Here is a 24,780-nt window from a genome sequence, read left to right as displayed (position 1 = left end):
AATCCTAGTAATGGGGAGACAGAGACAATAGGCTTACTTGGGCTTGCTGGCTAGTTATTTTAGCCAAATTAATGAGTGCTGGGATGATAGGGAGACTTTTTCTCAAAAAAAGGTAGAGAGTGACTGATGAAAATATCTGGCCTCCATATGTTGTGCATACAGATGCACAAGCATGCATACATACAAACAGATGCCCCACACATAAAAACATGCATACACATATGCTTTCACACCAAATTCATATGCATGCAAGCACTTTAAAAATGGTGATCTTTCTGATCTACTTAGTCCTAGTCAGTTCCAGCTGTCCTTGAGTGTGCTCAAGGGTGGATGTAACACTTGAAACTGGCTGACTTTCTCTGATTTCTTCTCTTTTTTGTCTCAACCTAACAATAGTCATATTAATGCTGTCTGGAGATATAGGTGAATAGATATAATTTTAATGTAATCGTTGCCTTGAGCCACTTTAATCAGTGGGAAGAGGTTTTTATACTTTAAATTCACATGAGTCTGTGTATAGGGTCAAACTTCCAAAGTTTCATGTAGTTCTTTCTTCCAAATCATCCAACAAACCGCTAACACTTTTAAATCTCTACTTTTAGAGTTACAGACTAGTGATCCATGCTTCCCAATCCACCAGATGAAAAATGTGACCAGGTGTTTTGTTTCTATGTCACATGAGCTGCCATATTTACAATCTCTGATACCAGCTTTCTTGCTTCACAACAGCCAATGCCACATTGGCCCATTTCAGTCTTGAGCACAGACACTCCACATATCACTAGCTTGTAGGTATACATATGATTCCATTAGTATCATTGACCCTACTTGTTGCATGTTCGCAATTTGGCATGAAGAATAAATAGGCCCTGAAGCCTTGCGATCTGGGGTCAGAATGAGCTGTGAAGATCCCTGTGCTCTCCTGCCAGTATCCTCTGGGCTTGAATTCCCATTGTACATTTCTTTTTCTCACATTTTTTCCTGGTTTTATTTTCTGCTGCATATTTCTATGTTTGGTGGGCATCTGCCATCTCTTGTTCAGTATCTCATTTTCCACTAGAGCCCTTCTACCTTGCCTTCATGAAATGTGTCAGATGTTTCCAGGCTAAGGGAGTGTTTTGTCTTCCCATTGGCAAGTCAGTCCTGCATCAGAACTTACCCCAGAGAATCTTACTTCCGGCTCTGTGTTTAGTTTATTGCTTATTAGACTGAATAGCAGATGTCAGCTTGCATGTCTGTCTACCCTGTGTCATAGTAAGACACTTAAGTATATCCTGTGTCGGCCATGTATTTGCTCAATATTAGTTAAGCTTAATTTTACTAACTTTCTTTTGCTAAGGTAAACCTCATGTATACAGATGGTAAAAGCTTTTCTGTTCTTGTTTTTCTCTGTCATTCACATGTATTTCTCCAGCCTGTTCAACCAGGATTGCAAAGTGAAGGGAATACCCAGAGGCACTACAAGATTCTAACAACCACATAGCAGATGCAGATGTGCCTCCTCCACCCTGATCCTTGCTATAGGAGTGGCTGACTACCCTTGATGTGTTACGGTCTTATATGCTGGTATTTCAAAAGTTCTGAGATTACTACTTTAGAAAGCTATGTGCTACAAGGAACGGCACTTTGCCTTACAACATTTTTCAAATAGTGACACAGGCTCCTTGACCTAAGTCATGAACAAACGTGATACCATTTTGATCTGGAAAGTGCTATAGAAAGTAATTGTCTGCTGAAATACATCTCAGAAAATGTGGGTACAAACTTAATTTTCCTCCTTCACTGCTGTTATTTATGAGGCAGAGGCAAGGAGAAGAAAGATGTTTTTAGATGAAAGGTGAAATATTCTATTGTAGAGTATGTTTTATGATGAAAAGACAGATATATATATATATATATATATATATATATATATATATATATATATATATATAAATTTTTTTTGACTTGGTGTTTGCATAGAATCCAGAGATCTTTTAAGTTTACTATCTCAGCACATTATTTATGGCTCTGTTCTCTGGATGTCTTATATTTTTTGATATAAAGTCTTATCACTCAAAATGTGAACTTGCCTAACAATCCTGAAACCAAGGGTATTATTTTCACATGCACATGTAAAACTTAAATGGTTCCATTTAAACAGAGTGTATTTAATAAATATATCATCATAAAATATATTCATAATGATACTTGGATTATCATGTGTTACATTCCACTATCTTGTACAGCTATGACAATGGTACTTGCTCTGCTGTGGTTTGGACTGTGGAGCTAGGTTCATGAGTAGAATGAGAGATTTGAAAATAAGTGTGAGGGGATGAGGAAATATCTCAGTGGATAAAGCACTTGTGAAAGTGTGAGGAGTACAGTTCAGATCCCCAGCATTCATTCATAAATGCCAAGGGAGTGTGGCAGCAAACCATAATGCCATTGCTTGGAAAGTAGGGATAAGGGATCCCTGAGATAAGCTGGCTAGCTAGAGTAGCTGAATTGTTGGACCCTGGGTTCAAGTGAGAGTCCTTATCTTAATAAATAAGGTAGAGAGTGTTCAAGAAAGACAGCCAATGTGCACCTTCAGCCTCTATGTGCATCTATACTCACATGTGGCAACATGCATACACACATACACACATGAAAAAATTTTGAAAAAAATAAAAAAGAAATAAAAGTATGAGACCTTACATAAAAGAGGTAGTTTTAAGGAATTCTAATAAACCTGGAATACAGACATTGAATAGTTAGTCCCAAACCTTGCTACTGCACAGATAAGGTGGCGTGATATGGGTAGTGATATGAGATGATTGAGAAATTCTGTGGCTGGAAAAGGTCCTTGATATCCTTCTCATAGGTTAACTGAAGGAGTGAGCTGGCCCATGCTGGGGAGGATACAGGAGGCAGACCAAAGCAGAATTATGGGACAAAGAGAGACATTAATACAGAGTGGAGAGAAACAGAGAGGCACAGAGGGGAGTGACAGGAGAGGGCTCTAGGTTACAAAGCCACCTGCTCACATGGATCCTTTGGTGGGGGATATCAGGTTTTATATTGTTTTTGACTTCTCAGAGCTTGTCTTAAAACAAGAGGTTGCCAGACCTTATGCTTAGGGCTACACTGATGTCAGGCATAACCTTAATGCCAACCCTTTAGACTACATAGCCACAAAACCAAGAATTTTATTACCTGCAGCAGGATAAAAAAAAAAAAATCAATGGTCCTTTAATGTCCACAACAGCAACCAGAGGAGTGGTTGGCGCTGCCTCAGTGTCAGAGTATTAACATTTTCTTCCTTTTTGTACTGGTTTTTCACCATGGTACTGTCAACCAGTGGGGTTGACAAGCCTGTGGTAGGGAGGGCTTGTTCTGGGTATGAAAGGATGTATGACAGCAAGCCTGACTTCTACCCTAATACAAAAGTGTCTCACCACATTATATAACCATATTAATTATATACCTTAGAGAAAGTGGAACTTGAGCTCTTCATTTAGTTCCTTTGGCTAAGCATGTGCTGTAGTTTGAATATGGAATATCCCACATAGTCTTATGTGTTAAAGTCAATTTCCAGCTGGTAGTGTTGTCTTGGAAGGTTGTGAAGAATGAAAGGAAGTATTCCCTAACTAGATTACTAGGGGCATGTCCTTGTGGCTATAATATTCTTGCCAACCTCCTTTTCCCCATTTCTCTGCTTCCTGGTTACCATGATTTGAATTGCTCTTTTCTTCTACTCTCTATTGAGATGGGCTAACAGTTCTGAAACTGTAAGACAAAATAAATCTCTTCCCATAAGTTTCATCTTAAGTTTTACTTTGTCACAGCATAGAAGAACCAAGAAAGGCCTTCCAGGTGCTAAGGAGGAATGTCTCGGGTATCTCTAGGGAAGGCAAACATTTTTGTTTTTTTTGAGCCATGCTGTGTCAGGACTGGGCTGTAGAAGATAGCTCATAGAATTTGGCATGAAAGAACAAAAACTCAGCTCCATAGAAGTTTCAGACCTGAGGAGCCAAATGGAGGCAATAGGGAAATGGCATGGCTATGTGTATATAATGACTGTTTAAATTACAAGTTAAAAATCCAGCTTTATCTGATGACTAAATATTAATAAGGTACTAGGAGTTTGAATTGCTAAAGCACTACTGAATTTTTAAACCAGTTTGCCATTTCCTCATTTCATCTTAGCCAATATTTCCTCTGAAGTATTCATTTGCTTTTTCAATACAGTATAGGCTTATTAAGAATCTTCCACCATTAAGTCTTTCATTTTATGACACAGAATATGTAACACCATTTTTTCCCGTAATATATATTTAAAGAGAAATAATGAATCTTTTGGAGATTTTAACTGGCTATTTAATGGTAGACTTACCTTGAGCTCTAAACTCTTCCAGACAATCAATAATTGTTATATAAAAATGCAAGGATATTCATTGTTGGTGATAATAGCTCTATTCCTCCCAACTGCATGATCTAATGTGTTTAAAGCCTTCTTCATCTTACATGCAAGGCTGAAAATAAATAGAACTAGAAAGAAACAAATTAATGATCACTTTATTTTGAGACAGTTGCTCTTCTGTTTTCCCCAACTGTTTGTAAGATTGGACAAGAGTGTTGACACTTGTGTGGTATGTGTCAGATAAAACAGTAGAGAAGTAAGTTAAAAAGAAGATATAAAGGGAAAAGAAAGGAAGGGAGGAGGGTACTTAATAGGTTAGTATTGTATATATGTTAGCACAATGATTGAGATGGGGAGGTAAGATGATGGAGAATGGAATTTCAAAAGGGAAAGTGCGGGGTGGGGAAGGAGGGTATTACCATGGGATATTTTTTATAATCATGGAAAATGTTAATAAAAATTGTGAAAAGAAAAAAGAAAGAAAACAGTAGAGAAGAGGCATTGGGAGCTTACATGAAGGTTTCTAGGTGGAGCAGGGCTCCTGCAATGTGTGTGTGTGGAGGGGCTTTGTGAGTATATGTACATACACATGTGCACACATGTATGTGCAAACATGTTTGTGCCATGTGAGTGTCTGATAAGGAAGAGCAGGGGCTGGAGTAATGTTATTTATTTTCAACTAAAGACAAGGTGGGGTGCACCACTGTCATTGATAAGAAAGCCAAAATTTCTTTCTCAGGTCTTAGTCATTGGAATAAACCAGACAGCCAGGTTTTCAAGTACTAACTGAGGAAATATTTTAAACATTCCCTATGTTGGCTAGTGGCCTCCAGTCACTGCAAACGAACTTCAGATGCATGTGCCCCCTTGTGCATCTGGCTAATGTGGGTCCTGGTGAATCGAACCTCAAACTGGGGTCCTTAGGATTCAGGCAAGCACTTAACTATTAAGCCATCTCTCCACTCCCCCTTATTTTTTTTTTTTATAAAAGAAAGTCTACATTCTACTATTTCTTATGTGTCCTTGTTGAGAGTGTCTGTGCATATAGAATCAAATATGTGTGTCTGTTTCTTTGAGAACCACGCATGCAATATGATATATGTGCTAAAATTTATACATATATATTTCCATTTAGACAAATTCTTATGCTAAAGTACCTGACGTATTTACTAAAAAACTACATTTCATTATTTGATAGTGTCATAGATTAATCATATAATCACTAATTTAGCAAGACTAGATGCAAAGTCAAATGCAATAGAAATAATGGGAGGCTTTTTACTGATAACACCAAAAGATGGTGGTAGCATCCAAATATCCCTTCACAGTGCATGTCCAGACAAGATCATTTAATGATACCGTTGATACAAAAAAACATCAAGTGGCCTCAGGCAGCCCTTGATCTCTTTTTCATAATCTCCTTTCCTAAAGCCCTTGCTATGGGAAGAGTGCATGAACCAATTTATAAGACACAAAAACTATAGCAAAATGGCCACTTCCTTAACAAGAGTTAGCTTCAATGAAAGATTCCACTTTCAGGATTGGAAAATGATAAGGAAAAAATATGAAGAGAGAAGTTTTATTTAGGAAGCCCAGTGGAAAACTATTATTTTCTTTTTACAAAAATGAAAGATGAGCCAAGGGGAAAAAACATAACAAAACAAAAAACGGGCATTGTGACCTACACCCATAACCCCAGCACTTGGGAGACTGAGGAAGGAAGATCACCATGAGTTCAAGGCCAGCTTGGTCTACCTGGTGAGTTCAGGATAGCTTGGACCATAGAGTGAGACCCTGTCTTAAAAACCTGGAAAGAAGTAATGTGTATTTCTTCTGTTTTTAGCTTCCATTGATGCCCTAAAGTGTGAAAATATTTTAAATACTGTTTGTTCTTACATGATGGCATGTCTGAAACATTTTGTTATTGCAATCCTGATGGCCAGCTCACTAAGAGAATCCAGTAAAAGAAAACTCAGCCAAGAGAAATGGAAAGGCTTCCATTTAAAAAAAAAAAAAAAATTGTCAGACTCTGACTTCATAAGAGATCTCTGAATACTGCTCAAGCTCACTCCAACTATGAGTCCATAAGACAATGTCACACCTCTGGCCAGGAACTCTGGAAGGATCTGCAGATCAATAGCTCTCTTTAAAGCTCCACAGGGGCTGGAGAAATGGCTTAGCGGTTAAACGCTTGCCTGTGAAGCCTAAGGACTCCGGTTCGAGGCTCAGTTCCCCAGGTCCCACGTTAGCCAGATGCACAAGGGGGCGCACGCGTCTGGAGTTTGTTTGCAGAGGCTGGAAGCCCTGGCGCGCCCATTCTCTCTCTCCCTCTATCTGTCTTTCTCTCTGTGTCTGTTGCTCTCAAATAAATAAATAAAAAATTAAAAAAAAAAAAAAGATAAAGCTCCACAGGTCTGAGCCCATGGTAAGCTTCTGTATCTTGGGCATGTCGTAATTGCACATATAGTCTCTGAGTTTGATTTGTTCCACAACTGATCTATTTGTAATGCCCATTCCATTGTAGGAGGACTAATCTGGTACTTTGGGAAAGAGCACTCTAGCTCTTGAGCCCTTGAACAGTTTGATAACCAGGAGGAAGAGCAGATCTGGCCTAGTGCTCTATGCCTAGCTCTTTCTATTTGCATTTTTTTCCTCAGGCGAGTGGGTGATTTCTACTGAAGCTATCCTCATGAAACATTTTCCTTTGCTTCATAAGCAGAGGAAATGTGATAGCTTGGTACTAGCTGAGGACTGGAGGAGTGGATTATACTTGGCTGGAGGGAAAACAAAGCAGTAAATGATGTAAAAGGAGCCAGATGAACCCTAAATTAGTCTGACCATGGTGATTGGTCTTGGGTAGGAACCCCAGGGTTTGTGTATGACAGGGTGCCTTATTTGCTTGTTTAGCCAAATGGGGTGTTCCTTATGAGTACTCCCTCTGGAAATGGCAGACTAAGGCTAGAGGAGGCCCCTGGGAAGTACTTGTTTTCTTCCTTGTCCTTTCTCTATGCGCCAATGTGCTTCTTGCTTCCTCCACTTCTCTCAAATGGCTGCAATCAGATCGTCTACTTATAAATACTTCCTGCCAATCCTGTAAGGAAAAGAGTCTAAAACTCTATATGCATCAGCCCTTCCCAAGGTGTCTGAATTACATTCTGAGCAAAAGGAGGCAATGGGGAAATAGTAGAAGTTATTTCCTTAGAGCAAAGTAGTCTAACTTTGGTGCTAGGTGACAAAGTGTGACACGTACACAAGGCATGGGGACATCATTTTCACAGAATGTAAACTGGTTATTGAAATTCAGTAAGTACTTGAGCACATCTGGATGGCTCAATGGTTAAAAGTATTTGCTTGCAAGCCTGATGACTTGAGTTCAGATCCTTAGAATCTATGTAAAGCTAAATGCAGTGACACATATGTCCACCACTTGAATGCACCTGCCTGCTGCAATGGAAGGTGGAGATAGGAGAATCCTGAAACTCATAGGCCACTAGTCAGGTGTTCAGAGTGCACCAGACAGATCCTGTCTCAAATAAGGTGAAAAAGGACTGACACCCCAAAGTTATCCTCTGATTTTAATACATATTCCATGACACATGTAGCCATACTTACACACACATCATACACACACTCCAGTATATTTTATTTTATTTATTTATATAATCATATAACCCAACAGACTGCCCTTTTTAATGTGAGAGAGTGAGAGCAAGAGTGATAGTGTGAGACAGAAGTAGAATGCCAGAGCCTCAGCCACTGTAATTGAACTCCAGACATATGTGCCACTTTGTTCACATCTGCAGCCTTACACATTTGCATCCTCTTATGTGTCTGGTTTACTTGGGATCTGAAGAGTTGAACATGGGTCCTTAGGCTTCACAGGCAAGTGCCCTAACCACATTAACTTGAGCCTTAACTTAAGCACCTTAACTTGAGGGGCTGCAGAGAGAGCCATTTCTCCATCCCCTCAAGTATACTTTAAAATGTCAATAAACTCCCAAAAGAAGAAGGGGTAAATGCAGCAAAAATTTCACAAGTCCCCTGAAGTCTTTGAGATACTGTACATATGTTAATTCTATTGGACTTTAATAAATTAAGGACTTATAATCACCAAGAAAACTACTTAAAGAGTAGTGAATAGAGGAGATAATCAAGGACTTTGGGTTCTCTCTGAAGCAGCTGCAGGGACTAAGGAATAAATGCAAGTGGTTTATAGGAGTCAATTCCAGCAAATATCAGTAGAGAACAGGGGGAAGGAAATGTGTGGGACTGGTGCCCATGAAGAGAGCCACTAAGAAATGCATTGCAGAAGCACTTTGAGCTTTCTCCTGTGAAAAATCATGCACTAAGGTAGAACAAAGACATTAGACTTATCCAAAGAGCAGACATAACTGTTTTTCTGGGATTTGAAGATCCCTGATCACTTCCAGCCTTCTTGGTATGTGGGTAGAGGGGATTTTGGTGGGCAGAGATCCTTCAAATGTGAAAGAATGGATGCAACATAAGAAATTGATGAGTTCTAAGAGGATCTGGGGGAGGTAGCAACAGATGCTGCAAGTCAGCCAAATGTGTATATTTATGTGCCAAAAACACATGGGAGAATATATATCATAGCAACAGCTAAAGTGGGAAGCAGCTCAAATTTACCAACATTGGCTCGATGCATACTAATATATTTATACAATACCATATTTTACAGCCATGAAGCAAACTGTGGCTGTTAACAAGAAGTGGCTATGTCACAAATGTTATGCAAACAAAATATTCAGATTATATAGAGCAGTTACTGAAGATTCTGCCATCTACATATTTCAGAAATCTGGAAGACCAAGTGGAGAAATATAAAGAAGCTGGGTTGTAGGAACTGGAAGACTTACTGGACTAATTAGTGGGTTCAGATCAGTAGTGGGAAACTAAAACATTGTCCTTGACATTACAGGTGATGTGAATTCATTGTTGCATATGAAATTGTGGGTTCTGCTATATCTCTTACCCTACACATGTAACCTTGTATTGTAAGCTGTATAGATTACATTTACTAACTTGCCCAAAAGCGTAACACAAGTAGGAACTTAATGGATGGCAATAGAATTAAGGCCAGTAATAGTAGGAAACTTTGGTTTACTTAAAACCAAAATGAAGACAACATTTCATACCTCGTTCAGTCACTGTGCAAAAGACTCTTTTGGAATTTTCAGCCTTCTATGTCACAGGACCTGACTCAGAGGCAAATCCCATGAAATGTTCAGCCTTAGGAACATAAATGACTTGTGGCAGATACTCAGAGTCTGTGCTGGAATATAGATAGAGTGAGTGGAGGAAGTTTAAAGTAACTCAGTCTAATTACTAGGGAAAGTGTTTGAATCTAAATGTAAGCAGATTTATTAACACTATTGGTTTGGGAACACAAGGCAACATATATTTAAGGTGTCATTATTGTGACAGACAAAAGCTTGTTTATGAACAGAGTGTTTTTCTGTTCTGTCTGCCACTTTATCTTTTTTCTCTTTTTTAACACAAAAGGCAAGTGAAAATTAAAAAAAGGAAACTTGTGGAGGGGTCAAGTAATGAGTATTCTAATTATTAACGACTCCTGTCAAGCTTTCAGATAACACATAGGGTTGAAGTGCCTCTCTTCAAATGCCATTACAAGTAGAACAGCTATGCCTGAAAATATGATGGTGTTACATGCCCATCTTTCCCTGTCAGCCTCATCTCAAAGGAAGTGTCTTTCTGTGAGATTGTGATTAATTTTTGAAAATTAACTTCCTCACTCTTAAGGTGGCATGCCCATTACTTGTGAGGCATTATCTGTGAGGAAGATAGCCTTCCTCCTTTGCATGGAGGGCAATACAGGGTATATTAATGTCCCCAGACACCTCCTGGAAGTGGGTGAGCAAGAGATTTCTCTGTCTTCTATAAAGCCATGTGGTGGTGAAATCATTGTATTTTCACAATAATAGAAGTCTATGTGAGTTTAATGATGATGACTGGCTTATTGAATGTTCTTGCAAGAACAGTTTACCTTTTCATGGACAAAAAATACTGCTTTCAAAATCCAATCAACTAGCTGGGTGAGGTGGTACATGCCTTTAATCCCAGCATTTAGGAGGCAGAGGTAGGAGGATTGCCATGAGCTTGAGGCCACCCTGAGACTACAGAGTGATTTCTAGCCTCTGAGTACTTCCTGTCTCTACCTCTTCAAAGCTGCATTTACAAGCATGTACCACCATGTCTGGTATTTTATGTAGGTGCTAGAGATCCAATTTTAGGTCTTCATGTTTGTGAAGAAAGCATTTTGCTCATTTAGCCATCACCCCAGCCCATGCATTCCTTCCTCTTGCATGTGCATGTGTAGTATGTGTGGTATAGTTTGTGTGTACAGATGATTGCATCCCATATGCATGTGTATATAGAGGCCAGAAGAGAATGTTCAGTGTTCTCTATTTCTCATCCATGTGGTATTTTCACTGAATGCATAGCTGCCATGTTTAGTCGGAATGACTGACCAGCAAGCTCCAGAGATTCTCCAGTCACCACTGCCCACAGAACTGGGGTTAAGGATGTATATAGCCATGAACAGCTGTTTACATGGATGCTGGAATATCAAAATCAGAACCAATCAGGCCTGCTCATGTGACAAGTGCTATTACCCACTAAGCAATCTCTCCATCCCCATGAGTATTACTCAGGTTTTCAAATTTGTTGCCTAGATGAGATGAAAATACAATCATTAAACATTATTTAACTTAAAACAATATGTTCTGCTTCTCCCATCTGATTATTTCTCTATCATGCTACCCAGCCTTGAGTATTACTCAACATTTACTAATTTTGAGTATATGCTATACTTCAGTCTATACATGTTGCTGCATGCATGTTCTTGGTTGCTGTCTCATGACATTGTTTCCATGTAGACTTGGATAACTCATAATAGATTAATGATTGTGGCCCAATTCAGTCTTCAGAATTCTTGTTCACACTGTAGCACTTGGATGCAACAAAATACCATGTGAGTAAACATTCAGTGGTTATGACTTACTGTAACCTAGTGATGAATCAGAAACTATAGATATTGTATTATATTATTATTATAAAAAAGGAAACATTTACTTCCTAGGCTGTGTGTAGTTATAGTGTGTAAAAATAAATATGAGTCATTTGAAGGCATTATTCTATAGGAAAAGTAGATTCAGTTGCTATATTTATATTCTTTACCCTATATTCTATATTCTTTACCCTAATATTCAAGTATGAACTGGACAATTGGTGTTGTTATTACTCAGGCTTCTCCACAGTACCGGGACCATTAGTTTATCCAAAGAGCTATAACAACACTCTCTCTCTCTCATACCTCTAATGAAATATTGGTTTATACAATTATGGAGGATTCTAAATTTTGTGATTTGCTATATATGAGCCAGAGTGCCAGGAAGTCTGGTGAGGTAGTTCAGCCTGAGTCCTAAGTTCTGGGAACTCAGGAAACCAGTGAAGCAAATCACTGTCTGAGAGCCAAAGGTGAGATGAGAGATTTTGACTAACAGGTGAGCCCTTCCTTCTCTCTTAGATGTTTTTGCTTAAATAGGCTCTCAGTGGATTGGATGATACCTAACCACATATAGGAGGGCACCTAACTCTACTGAGCTTACATATTTAAGTGCTAATATCTACCAGAAGCACCCTCTCAGACACATCCAGAATCGATATTTGATGTAAGTTCCCCGAGGCCCATCCTAGATGACAAACAAAATTAATTACTACCAGTTAGATAACACTGAAAGGTCCTGTAACCCTGAGAACTACTGTTATTTCAAGAATCAGGCATCCCTAAAGCAGTGAACAATGACATTAGGATGTTTGTATTATCTAAAGAACTCTTTTAAGTTTTGATTTTTTTTTTTTTTGAGATAGGGCCAGGCTGGCCTGGAACTGCCTTTGTAGGTGAGGATGATCTTGAACATCTGATACCCCTGCTTCCACTACCCAAGTGCTGGAATTACAGATATCACCATGCATGGTTTATGAAATCCAGGGCATTGTACATGCTAGTCAAGCACTTTTCCAACTCAGGTATAACCCCAACCCAGAGTTAATTTAAAATGAAGATTCCCTGAGCCATGACCCACTGAATACATATGAGTTTATACATAGAACTCCAGATTTTTAAAAGAGTTTCTGATATAGATGATCTAAGGAACTCACTTTGAAAAACACAAGAGAGGTTATCACCAACATACAGTCTGCATAGCACTGCTTCAGAGAACAGTCCTTTATGGCATGGAAGACACTTTAGAACCTGAAATTATACTTATCTTAACAAATAAGAAGGGGTTTTTGCATGTGCTTAGTCTGTCTGGTGTGGTGTGTATACATGTGTATGTGCTGATATGGTACATTGTGCACTCATCTGTGCTTTCCTGTGGGTTTGCCTTCAGTGGCTGGAGAAAAACATCAGGATCCCTTCCATCACTCATTGACCTATTTTCCCTTGTGTAACAGAGTCTCTTACTAATTCCTGAGTTTGCTGTTTGCCAGTCCCAGGGAGTCCCTTCTGCCACTCCACACAGGACTGGGATTGCAAATGCACATGGCCACTCCTAGCTGTGTTACATGAGTTCTGGAAATTTGAACTCAGGTACTCTCAGGTACCCTTAGACCTTCATGTTTGCACAGAAAGTGCACTTAATTGTTGAGCCATCTCTCTGGCCTCAGAGAAAAGATTTTAAGCTTTTCGGCAGTGCCCTCAATGGACCTATATGATGTTTAGACAGCTGATAGTTTCCTGCACAAAATCTATAGAGTTGATTAGGAATAGGTGTGGATTTGAGTTCAGTTTACTCTGGGGTAGTGAGAGGCATACTCTAGGGAAAATGTCTTGAAGGGTCAGTGATCTTGTTTAAATTTCACCTAATGAAATAGGGAAGAGATATCATAGCTTTTTATAAAGAACAGATGGATTGATGATGGTGCCAATGGGATATCCACAAAGGAGCTAAAGAATGTGTGCATACTGGCACTTGTCCAGCCTGCTCATAGCTCATCAACTACATTGAGTGCTAACATGTAATGACAGTCTAATTTGACCTAATCACTAGAAAGACCGGCAGAAGTATAGATTTCCATACACCATCATTAATAATTAACCTTTCCCAAAGTGCATATCAGGCCTCCAGAAGTTACCTAGTACCCTCCCAGTCACGGCAGCAAGGCATGACAGAGTTGGAATTTCAAGGTCAAAAGTCTATGACACTGGGTATGTGAGTAGGGTTATCCGCTTCAAAGACAGTACCTTTTAAAATCTTTGTTGTATTTTTATGTATTTTTAAGGAGAGAGAGAGAGAGAAGACAGTGTCTCTAGCTGTTTCAAACAAACTCCAGACACATGTGCCACTTTGTGTATCTGGATTTACATGGGTACCTGGGTTGTTAGGCTTTGCAGGCAAGTGGCTTAACCACTAAGTCATCTTTCCAGCCCCAAAGGTAGTTCTTCTTACTTGGTAGAAAAAGGTACTAAAGGTGCCAAACAAACTTCCACCAGACATGTCAAAAAGTTGAGCTGTTCTCTACAGCCCTTTTCTTCTGAGCTTATACCATAGTAGCCCTTTATGATCAAGACTTCAGAGAAATGTCTACTTCTTTATTTTTTATTTTTGAGAGAGAGAGAGAGAGAGAAAGAAAGAGAGAGAAAGAGAATATGGATGTGCCAGAGCCTTTCAACCGCTGTGAATGAACTCAGATGCATTTGCCCCCTTGTGGGCATGCGTGGCATTGCATGCTTACATCACTTGTATCTGGCTATATGTGGGATAAGGAGGACAGTCTTTTGCAGACAAGCACTTTAACTGCTAAGCCATCTCTCCAACCCCATGTCTACATCTTTCATTTTCTTTAATTTTAATTTATTTATTTGACAGAGAAAGAGAGAGAGAGAGAGAGAGAGAGAGAGAGAGAGAGAGAGAGAGAGGGAGAGAGAAAGAGAGAGAATGAGAATGGGTGCACCAGGGCCTCCATCCACAGCAAACAAACTCCAGATGTGTGCTCCCCCTTGTGCATCTGGCTAACATGGGTCCTTTGGCTTTGCAGGCAAATACCATACCACTAAGCCATCCCTCCAGCACCATGTCTACATTTTTAAGTTATCTTCAACAACAACACTCCATTTCTCATAATCAAATTCTAACATTTCTAACATAGTTTGTTCATACTTTTAGAACAAAATACCTTTAGACTTAGTAGTTTAGAAATAGCAGACATTGGACTGGAGAGGTGGCTTAGTGGCTAAGTGCTTGCCTGTGAAGCCTAAGGACCCTGGTTCGAGGCTCGATTCCTTAGGACCCATGTTAGCCAGATGCACCAGCAGGCACATGCATCTGGAGTTTGTTTGCAGTGTCTGGAGGCCCTGGAACAACCATTCCCCCTCTCTCTGTCTGCTTCTTTCTCCCTCTGTCTGTCGCACTCAAATAAATAAATAACTATTAAAAAAAAAAAAGAAATAGCAGACATTGATTTCTCATAGTTCCATAGGATGGGAATTTGAGGATCTGGGTGCTTGCAGAATTGATGTCTGGAGAGAGCTTACTCTCTGCTTCCATGATGCCCTTGCTTTTGTACCTTAATGGCAAAAACAAAAAAGGATGAACACTGTGTCCTCACATTCTGGGAGGAGAAGACATGTCAGATAGCTTTCTGAGGCAATTACCCAGGGCAGAGTCACTATCCTGAAGGCCTTACCTCTTCCTATAACCTCAATAAGGATTAAGTTTCAGCATAAATTTGAAGGCCAGTGGCAGAATGCTGTGGTTTGAATGTACAATCTCTCCTGTTTGTTCATGTATTTAAATATTTTTTCCCTAGGTGGTGTTCAGTTTAGGAAGATTATGGAAACTTTAGGAGCGGTTCAATCACTGGAGGAAGTTGGGCCCCTAGGGATGAGCCTTGTGGTTTTATAGCCTGGTCTCACTTCCTATCTATCCTCTTGCCCCTGGCTGAAACCATGAAGATCCACCTGGTCATATCTTCTCTACCATAATGAACTATATCCTCACATACTTAAGCCAAAATACCCTTTCTACCATAAGTTGCTCTTTGTCAGTTGTTTTATCACAGCAATGAGAATCTAAATAATACAGAAGAACAAAAATAATTCCATCCACTATACTTTAATTTCCTTATCTGAAGACCAGATATAAACATTAAATTGCATTTACTGTACTTTAAACTGTCTACAATTTTATGTCCCCCACCCTACCCTTACACTCTCCTCCCTCCCCCTCCCCCACAATGCACAACCCATATTACCGAACAAAGAGGGTCCCTGCAGAGGGGGGAAGGTGGAAAGGAGACTAACGATGGTACCAACATGATTATATGCACACTGTGTGCAAAAAACTATTAAAAATAAACTGTCTTTAATATGGCACATAATATAAATTTTACTTAAAGTTTTTTTTGTATTTTTATTTATTTATTTGAGAGTGACAGACAGCGAGAGAAAGAGGCAGAGAGAGAGAAAGAGAGAGAGAATGGTTGCACCAGGGCCTCCAGCCACTGCAAACGGGGTCCTGGGGAATCAAGCCTCGAACTGGGGTCCTCAGGCTTTACAGGCAAGCGCTTAACTGCTAAGCCATCTCTCCAGCCCTAAATTTTACTTTTAAAAAATATATTTTATCCCACTTATTGTTTATTAATGTTTTTAATGTTTATTTATTTGAGAGAGAGAAAAAGAAGGATAAAGAGAATGGTGTGAATGTACAATCTCTCCCGTTTGTTCTACCTGATACTACAAACAAACTCCAGATGCATGCACTGTTCTGTGCTTTACAAGGGCAATGGAACCCAGGTTGCCAGTCTTTGCAAGCCAATACTTTTAACCACTGATTAATCACTTTATCCCTGTCTATCTCATTTCTATTATATTTTAAAGATACTGGCTTTTTATTACATATGGGTAGGTGCAACATTAATAGTCTCAGTGCTGGGACAAAACAATGTTCCAGAAGCAGCTCATGAGAGGAAAGGGATTATTTTAAATTATAGTTTTACAGGGAAGTGTCATCATGGCAGGGAAAGCATAGCGGAGCATACAACTGAGGAATCACATTTTTTCAGATCAGCAGGAAGGAAGTAGTCTGCATGAGCCATTGTTGAACACCCTGTAAGCTAGACTATCAATTTCTAAGGCCTATCCCCCAGTGATGGACCTCCTCTAGCAATGTTCCACCTCCCAAAGACCCTACAACTTTCCCAAATTACCACTAGCTGGGAACCAAATATTCAAAATACATAAGTAAAAAAGCAATACACATAAGGATTTGGGGGACATTTTACACTCAAACTACTGCAGTATGTTTTATTATAATTTGTAAATATATTGACTTTTGAGATATTTGCTCAAAAATTGTTACTGAAGGGATGAATGAATAAGACACTTATGGTCCGATTTCCAGTTGATACTTGTGCTACTAAAGTTTCCATGTCCCTAGCATAAAGAGTTAACAGTGTCAGCTTCCACAGGACCTGTGGACAGGATCATGGTAGGATCAGATTGGGTATAAAAGAAAATCACATCACCTTCTATCTATCCCTTCTACATATCCTTTCCTGAATATTAAGCATTCTGGCCTAATTGTCACTTTATTATACCTTCTTTTATACTTTTTAATTCTAATTCTCATGACTGTCATACAAAGATACTCCATGAAAAGGTGTCTGGAAACAAATGAGTGTAAAATAATGAGATTCTGGAATCTTCCATGCTCTTTTTGTCCCCTTCACTAGGCACTCTGTTGTCTGCCTTGGGGTATGTTCATGAGCATGAATGCCTCCCTGACACAGGCATGCTTAGGCCACATGTACAAACATATTCATACAACACAATTTATTTCCATTTCCACTCAGCACAAATAAGTAGGTGAGGCTGCAAGTGTTGTTTTCAATAGTGACATGAACATAAAATGAAATAAATACCAAATTATCAAAGTCAATGAGAATATCAATTTTTTGCTAGTCATCATTTAATGTACGATGTTTCTCCTTTTTATCAATCTTTAACGAACTATCACCTGGAGTGGCTTCAGAGTGGTCCCTGTATTCTTTCCCCAATGCCTCTTGTGTGTGTGTGTGTGTGTGTGTGTGTGTGTGTGTGTATGTGTGTGTCTGTCTGTGTGTAGGATACACACATGTGTTTGCGGGTGCTCTGCCCATGTATATAAGTGGAGGCCATATAAAAATCTGTGTGCCATTTCTCTTAGGCATCTCTCACTGGCCTGGAATTTTCCAAGTAGGTTAGACTGGTTGGCCAGCACACCCTATCTTCCTATTTCAGCCTCCAAGAACTGGAGCTGTAAGTATGTACCACCATGTTTGGCATTGCTTTTCTATGTGAGGACCAGAGATTGAACTCAGGTTCTCATGCTTGTGAGGAAAGTTTAAAATTACTAATTGAGCTATCACTCAAGCCCCCACCCCATGCCCAGTGCCAATGTAATAGTTGCTGCCTTCAGATCAGAGCCCAGATTCTACAGACATCATTTAGTTTTTTCTCCATTCTGAGTATACTTCAAGTACTCATGAACTAGAAGACATTCAATGTCACCTATATTTTCCCCTATTTACAAACATCAAGGCTGTTCTCCTACCTTCTAATGCACCATTCTCATTTGCTCTTGGACTTTTCTTCCCCAATACTTCCAGCTGATACCAAGAGTGTTGTATTTCTCAAATCCCTCCTTGCTTTCTATACCCAAGAGATAATCTTTGGTGCAACTCTAGATTCAACTATCTATTTTGTCTGAATAATTGAGAGAATGTCTTCATTCAGGGTCACTAGATGTGGAATAGAACCTGCAGAAGTCGGGTGTGGTGGCGCACGCCTTTAATCCCAGCACTCGGAGGCAGAGGTAGGAGGATTGCTGTGAGTTCGAGGCCACCCTGAGACTCCATAGTGAATTTCAGGTAAGCCTGGGCTAGAGTGAGACCCTACCTCAAAAAAAAAGAAAAGTCCTCATAGAACCTGAAGAAGACATTTCTAGGGTACTTTAACTTACAGCACTGGTTAACAATAAGCAGAACCACTCTAAATGTTACAACATGGTGTACATTATTGAATCATTGCATCTCAGGTTTTTCCTTTACCCATTATTCATAGGTCAGAACATTTCCATGTATAATTTCCATCCCTCTGTCAAGCTCCCTTTTCATATCATTTTCTGATTTTCTTGACATCACCATGACCCCACTTCTTCTGCAGGTATCTATTTCTCAAAGCATTATGTCTTCAAGTTTTATTTAAGTCAATCTAAAACACAGTATATCAAAACAACACAGCAAGTGTAAAAGTAATAAGGTTCAACTAGTAATGAATTTGGAATATGGTCATTCTCTTGGGTATTTTGGAAACATATTGAATATAGGTGGGTTACTGAGGCATAACATTTGAATAATAAGTGTGGTTGGCTCCTTTATCTTCAAATTGAATGCTGAAAGGGTAATGTCCTTTGAAGCAGATGAGGTTATACTGAGGAAATATGTTCTAATATGGATAAAAGGCAAGAAGGCAGTGAACACTGGCTCCTTGAAATCAAAACGTCTTTTCACAACTGCTTAGTAGAAGACTTACTTTCAGCTATTACTATTAGATCAGAAAATAGGCTATTGCCATGTTAAATACAAACATATACTAACCATGCCTTTGGAACACAGATAGCAGATAGAGACTTGTTGAAATGTTGATCAGATAACATTTTAAGACACATGTATATTTGCACTTTATTGGCTTTCTTTTATTTTTTATTCTCTGTGTGAGTATGTATGTGTGTTTACATGAGCGTATGTATATGCATGGAGGCCAGATGTTGATTGCAGGTTTCTACCTGTTTACTGAGGTAGGCCTCTCAATTGAACTCAGAGTTCACTGATTCAGATAGGTGAGCTAGACAGGACAAGCACTTTATCCACTGAGCCATCTCCCAAGCCCCTGTTTGTCATTTATTTTTGTGTTCATCTTTGCATCTTGTTCTTATATCAGGGGAATCCTGTAACTCATGTGATCCATTAAGTCCTTTTTTAGGCCCTGGCCTTGTCCTTCCCCTTCCATCTGGCCCAATTCCTTACAAAAAAATTTTGTCTGGCTAACTTGTATTAACTCCTTTAGTTATTACTCATTATGTGCAGTGTTTGATGTTTTGAGAACACATTCCAGGCTTAACATATTCCTTAACTGAGAACTGAAAACAGCTGGTAATTTTAAAATAAGAAATTTATTGAAACATAATTTTGTATCTTGCCAAGTGTTTTAAGAGTCAGTGATGTCCCAGAGCAGATGAAGCTAGAGTTCATTTTGTTGTGTTGTTTCTCTGGATAAGTAGTGCAAATGAAGGCAGAAGTTGCTTTAGGTCTTGGTGGTGGTCATAATAATGCCTCTGTTGCTATCATATAGTACCTTGAACCTTAAGATGTATTTCTGTTGTGGATATGGTGAAGGGTATAGACCATGGAGTGAGCATACTTGGAGTTCACCCATATGGACTCAATGTAATCATAGAAGTAGTTAAAATGGAAAATCTTCTCCCAGCTTTGCTTAGAAGCTGATATCACTATGGAGGAAGGGCTGGACTCAACTTTCTGACTTCAGAGATGGGCAAAGGAAGCCATGCACCAAGATTTTGGGTGTCTTTAGAAAGCAGAAAAGGCAAGGAAACAAATTATCCTATCAAACATTAGAACAGATTGCAGCTGTTACATTACAGCCAAATGAAACTTGTGACAGATTTATGACCTACTGAAAAATAATTAATTTGTGATGTTTTAAGCCACTAACTATTGTGATTTTTATCATCAGTAGAAAGCTAGTTCATGGTATACAAAAGACCCCTCTTCATCTTGGAAATGTACTCAGTATGCCCCAGATTTAGAAGGACTTGCAGCAGTGTTAAATGTTTCTGGTCTTTCTAAAATTAAGAATATTTAGGTGTCTTGTGTACATTCTCTAAATGTTGTTTGCATTGGAATCTTCCAGAATTGGAATGACTGACCCTTTTGTGAGATCTTAAAGCTGTTAGTCAATCCAACAATTAAAAATATTTACATTCAATCTTTGTAAATGTCTAGTGGAATGGCAAGTATAATCTTAAATTCCTTAGTTGCTTTTGGTTTTCTTCAATGAAACCCAAGGTTCTTAGCATGCTGTATTAGTCTATCTAAAAAAAAAAAAAGTTCTGTCTGCCCTTCCAGCTTTCCTTTTTGCCATCTTCTATGTTCAGATATACCATTGTTTATTATTCTCAGAAAGGACCAAGTTTTCTCTAATATCTACACCAATGTATATATTATGGCTACCATTCTAGCCTCCTTTGTTCCAAGGCTTGCTCCTAGTTGTTCATGATTGTTATCTGGCATTATCTTCTTGCTTTTTAGTCTTACCCTGAATTCATTCACCCTTTGTTGTTCTATATACATTCACCCTATATTAGCACTTAGCATATTGTATTGCAGTACATCAAATATCTATCTATCTATCTATCATCTATCTATCTATCTATCTATCTATCTATCTATCTATCTATCTATCATCTATAGATATCCAATTTTCCTAGCACCATTTGCTGTAGAGGCTGTCTTTTCTCCAATGAGTATTTTTGGCATTTTTATTGAATATTAGGTGGCTATAGCTACTTGGACTTGCATCTGGGTCCTCTATTCTGTTCCATTGATCTCCATGTCTGCTTTTGTGCCAGTACCATGCTGTTTTTGTTACTATGGCTCTGTAGTATAGGTTAAAATCAGGTATGGTGATACCACCAGCCTCATTTTTGTTGCTCAGTATTATTTTAGATACTCCATGTTTCTTGTGATTCCAAATGACTTTTTGGATTTTTTTAATTTCCTTGAAAAATGCCATTGGAATTTTGATGGGGATTGCATTAAATGTGTAGATTGATTTTGGTAAGATTGCCATTTCCACAATATTGATTCTTCCAATCGAGGAACAAGGGATGTTTTTCAATTTCCTAGTGTCTTCTGCAATTTCTTGCTTGAGTGTTTTAAAGTTTTCTTTGTAGAGATCCTTTACTTCCTTGGTTAGATTTATTCTAAGGTACTTTATTTTCTTTGATGCAGTTGTGAATGGGAGTGATTCTCTGATTTCATTCTCTGTGTGTTTGTTGTTAGCATATAGGAAGGCTACTGATTTCTGTGCATTTATTTTGTATCATACTATGTGGCTGTAGGTGTTTGTCAGCTCTAACAGTTTGCTGGTAGAGTCTTTAGGGTCCTTTATATATAGAATCATGTCATCTGCAAATAATGATAACTTGATCTCTTCCTTTCAAATTTGTACCCCTTTTATGTGCATCTCTTGCCAAAAATATGGAATGCTTCACGAATTTGTGTGTCATCCTTGTGCAGGGGCCATGTTAATCTTCTCTGTATCATTTCAATTTTAGTATATGTGCTGCCAAAGTGAGCACTAAAATGTATTTTTAAATATTTTATTTTTACTTATTTATTTGACAGAGAAAGAGAGAGAGAATGGGTATGCCAGGGCCTCCAGCCACTGCAAATGAACTCCAGATGCGTGTGCCCCCTTGTGCATCTGACTAATGTGTGTTCTGGGGAATTGAACGTGGGTCCTTTGGTTTTTTAAGCAAATGCCTTAGCCACTAAGCCTTCCATCCAGCCCCTCATTTAACATTTTTAAAGGTTTCTTTCTCTTCCTCCTTCTCCATCTGTTACTTTTCTTAAGACTATATTTACCCTCTTTTAATCAGTACAGGAGAAAGAGAAAATAAAGCAAGATTTGGAGCAATCATTTTTAAACTGAGACCCATGTATTTCATAGCAATTTCATGAATGAGTTTCATGAAGTTCTGTGATACACCTGAAATATATATAGTAATTGCCTGTATGTCTATTTTGGGCGGAGAGACACAGAAGCTTTTATAATTTATCAAAATTCACCCAGGATTTCTGTTCTAAAAAGGAACAGGAATGTGGTGGAGAAATGCATTCCAATAAGCCTCCCCCACTCAGAAGTAGCCCCAGTTCAATTTTAAACTTTTCCCTTTGGTTTTTATTTTATTTTATTTTACCATATTTGTACTCACAGAAAATTATTTCTGCCCTTGCCTAATAGGTAGTTTCAGGGTGAAGCCTCCATGGGATGATGGTCTAATTGATAATTCTTCCCCATCAGCAGTGCAGGTTGTTATTAAGGCATACTTCTGTTGACATGGGCTATCAGGCACAGTGCGGCCCTAAACACAATCACTTGCAAGAAATTTTGTATTTTTTTGGACCAATACAGAACCTTCAAGGCTCACCTTGTTTTATTTCCTGCTAGGAAGAAATTTTTAGATAGATTATAACAACTTGATTAAATTACAACCTATGTATAAGTACATTTGTCCTTACTGGGACCTCCCATACTTCAAGGATCACTTGGGAGAAAACCCAGGGTCAGACACCTGGAAAATATCCTGTGTGGTTCCTGCTCCCCAATCAAAATAAAGTGAGGACAGACATGCATGTAACCATGGCTATAAATCTTCTGGTCAAATGGTGAGCAGTCTTCCAAAGCTGGGCACATAGCACTTTCCAAACAGACACAGTTGCCTGCAGAAGCTCTTCTGTAAACAAACCTCAGAGTTACAAACTTGAGTCCAGCATTTAAACAAGCACAAAGAGGAAAACAAATACCTTTTCTCAAGGTTAGAAGCTATGTCTCCATGAACTTAGTTTGAGGATCTGGGAAGCATTTTTGAAATTGCAGAAATTTTCTTTGGAAATGAACAATTTAAGACAGTTGTGTCTAGAGTTCCTATGTTATTCTAAGAACTGAGGCCCAGACAATGGAGGAGCTGTCCAATGTGTAGTGTCTTTCTGAATTGAATGTTGCATTAGTGATTTGTACATAAAGCAGGAGGAGGGTTGGGGAGATGGCTTAGTGGGTTAAATACTTCCCACACAATCATGAGGCCCTAATTTCAGATCCCTAGCACCCACATAAAGTGGTACATAGATGCAATCCCCACATGGAGGAGGTGGAGACAGGAAAATCCAGGGCTCACTGGCTAAATTGAAGAGCTCTAGGTTCAGTGAGAGATCTTGTCTCAATAAATAAATAAATAAATAAATAAATAAGGGGGAGAGAAATTGAGGAAGACACACAACACTGCCCTGCAGCTTCTATACACTTAAATACTCATGTGCACACACACCTGAATACACATGTGTGTCCAAGCAAATATAAATACATACACACATGACTAAAAAAAAGAGAGAGAGAAGCCTAATAAGGGAGCCAATTCAACCATTTAAATGTCAATTACTTAATCTACACTAAAGGACGAATTGTGCTAAGAACTAAGACTAAAAGGGCCAGTTATTTCAGTAAAACAAACAAACAAAAACAAAAGCAGTTAATCTTCCCTTTGCTTATTCTATTGAATATTAATAACTCCACATGCATTAGTTTTATTTATGTTAACCCTACTCTGCAATGCACTGAGCTATGAGCAAGGGAGGAAGGGAGGGAAAAGGGGGAGGGAAAATTCCCAACCCTAAGGTGTTCTCTATGTACTGTTTCATGTTGTCTGATTCATCTTAGAGAAACAGGAATATTCATACACTGTAAGTAGGAGTATTTTCTTCTGCCCTGCCCCCCTGTAGCAGACAGCTTCAGGTTCACTGAGATGAACTTCCAGACCAGGCACAGTTATGGAGGAAGGGATTTATTGAAGCTTACAGATCCAGGGGAAGTTCCATAATGGCAGAAGAAGCTGGCCTGCCTTCACAGGCCCAAGCAGACAGAGAGAAGCACAAGCCTAAAGGTCAAAAGCCACAGCACACTTCAGGAACTCCAGCTAGGAGTTTTGCATATCTTTAGATTGAAATCGGAAATCTACCACCACACCTTAAGATCACCTAGTGACATTGCCTCCAGCAGGTGGCTACAGATGCAAACTACAAACAAACAACTGAATATATTGGGGGCTACCTATTCTATTCAAACCACCACACCCCCATCCTCCTTCACCATAAGAGCTTTTAAAAATATTTTTATTATTTTTTTATTAGTTTTCTATTCTGCAAGTACAGGCAGTTTGGTACCAGTATTAGGCTCGTCTGTGACCTACCCCCTCCCTAATGGCCCTTCCTTGTTGAGGTATATGGGTCGTGCATTGTGGAGTTAGCCCACAGTTATTGGTACGATAAATGTGTCTGCATATCCTGACCCAACATGTGGCTCTGACATTCTTTCCGCCCCCTCTTCTGCAAAATTTCCCTGAGCCATGTTGGGTTCATTTTTGGTCTGCTTTAGTGATTACGGATAAGAGCTTTTTAAGTAATTTTGTATAGTTGGGTTACAAGTTGTTGGTGCTCTATGCTTAAGTCAG

General features: G+C 39.0%; 1 non-coding gene across 1 annotated transcript; it reads right to left on the bottom strand.

The window, feature by feature from the left end:
* Positions 1-21,745: 21,745 nt before the first annotated feature.
* Positions 21,746-21,852, bottom strand: LOC123461074. The gene has a single exon (XR_006637392.1). It is a non-coding gene; the product is annotated as a U6 spliceosomal RNA (small nuclear RNA).
* Positions 21,853-24,780: the final 2,928 nt, after the last annotated feature.

This window comes from Jaculus jaculus, chromosome 5 (genome assembly GCF_020740685.1).
Source record: "Jaculus jaculus isolate mJacJac1 chromosome 5, mJacJac1.mat.Y.cur, whole genome shotgun sequence".
Lineage (NCBI taxonomy): Eukaryota > Metazoa > Chordata > Mammalia > Rodentia > Dipodidae > Jaculus > Jaculus jaculus.
This window is presented reverse-complemented; position numbering and strand designations above follow the sequence as displayed.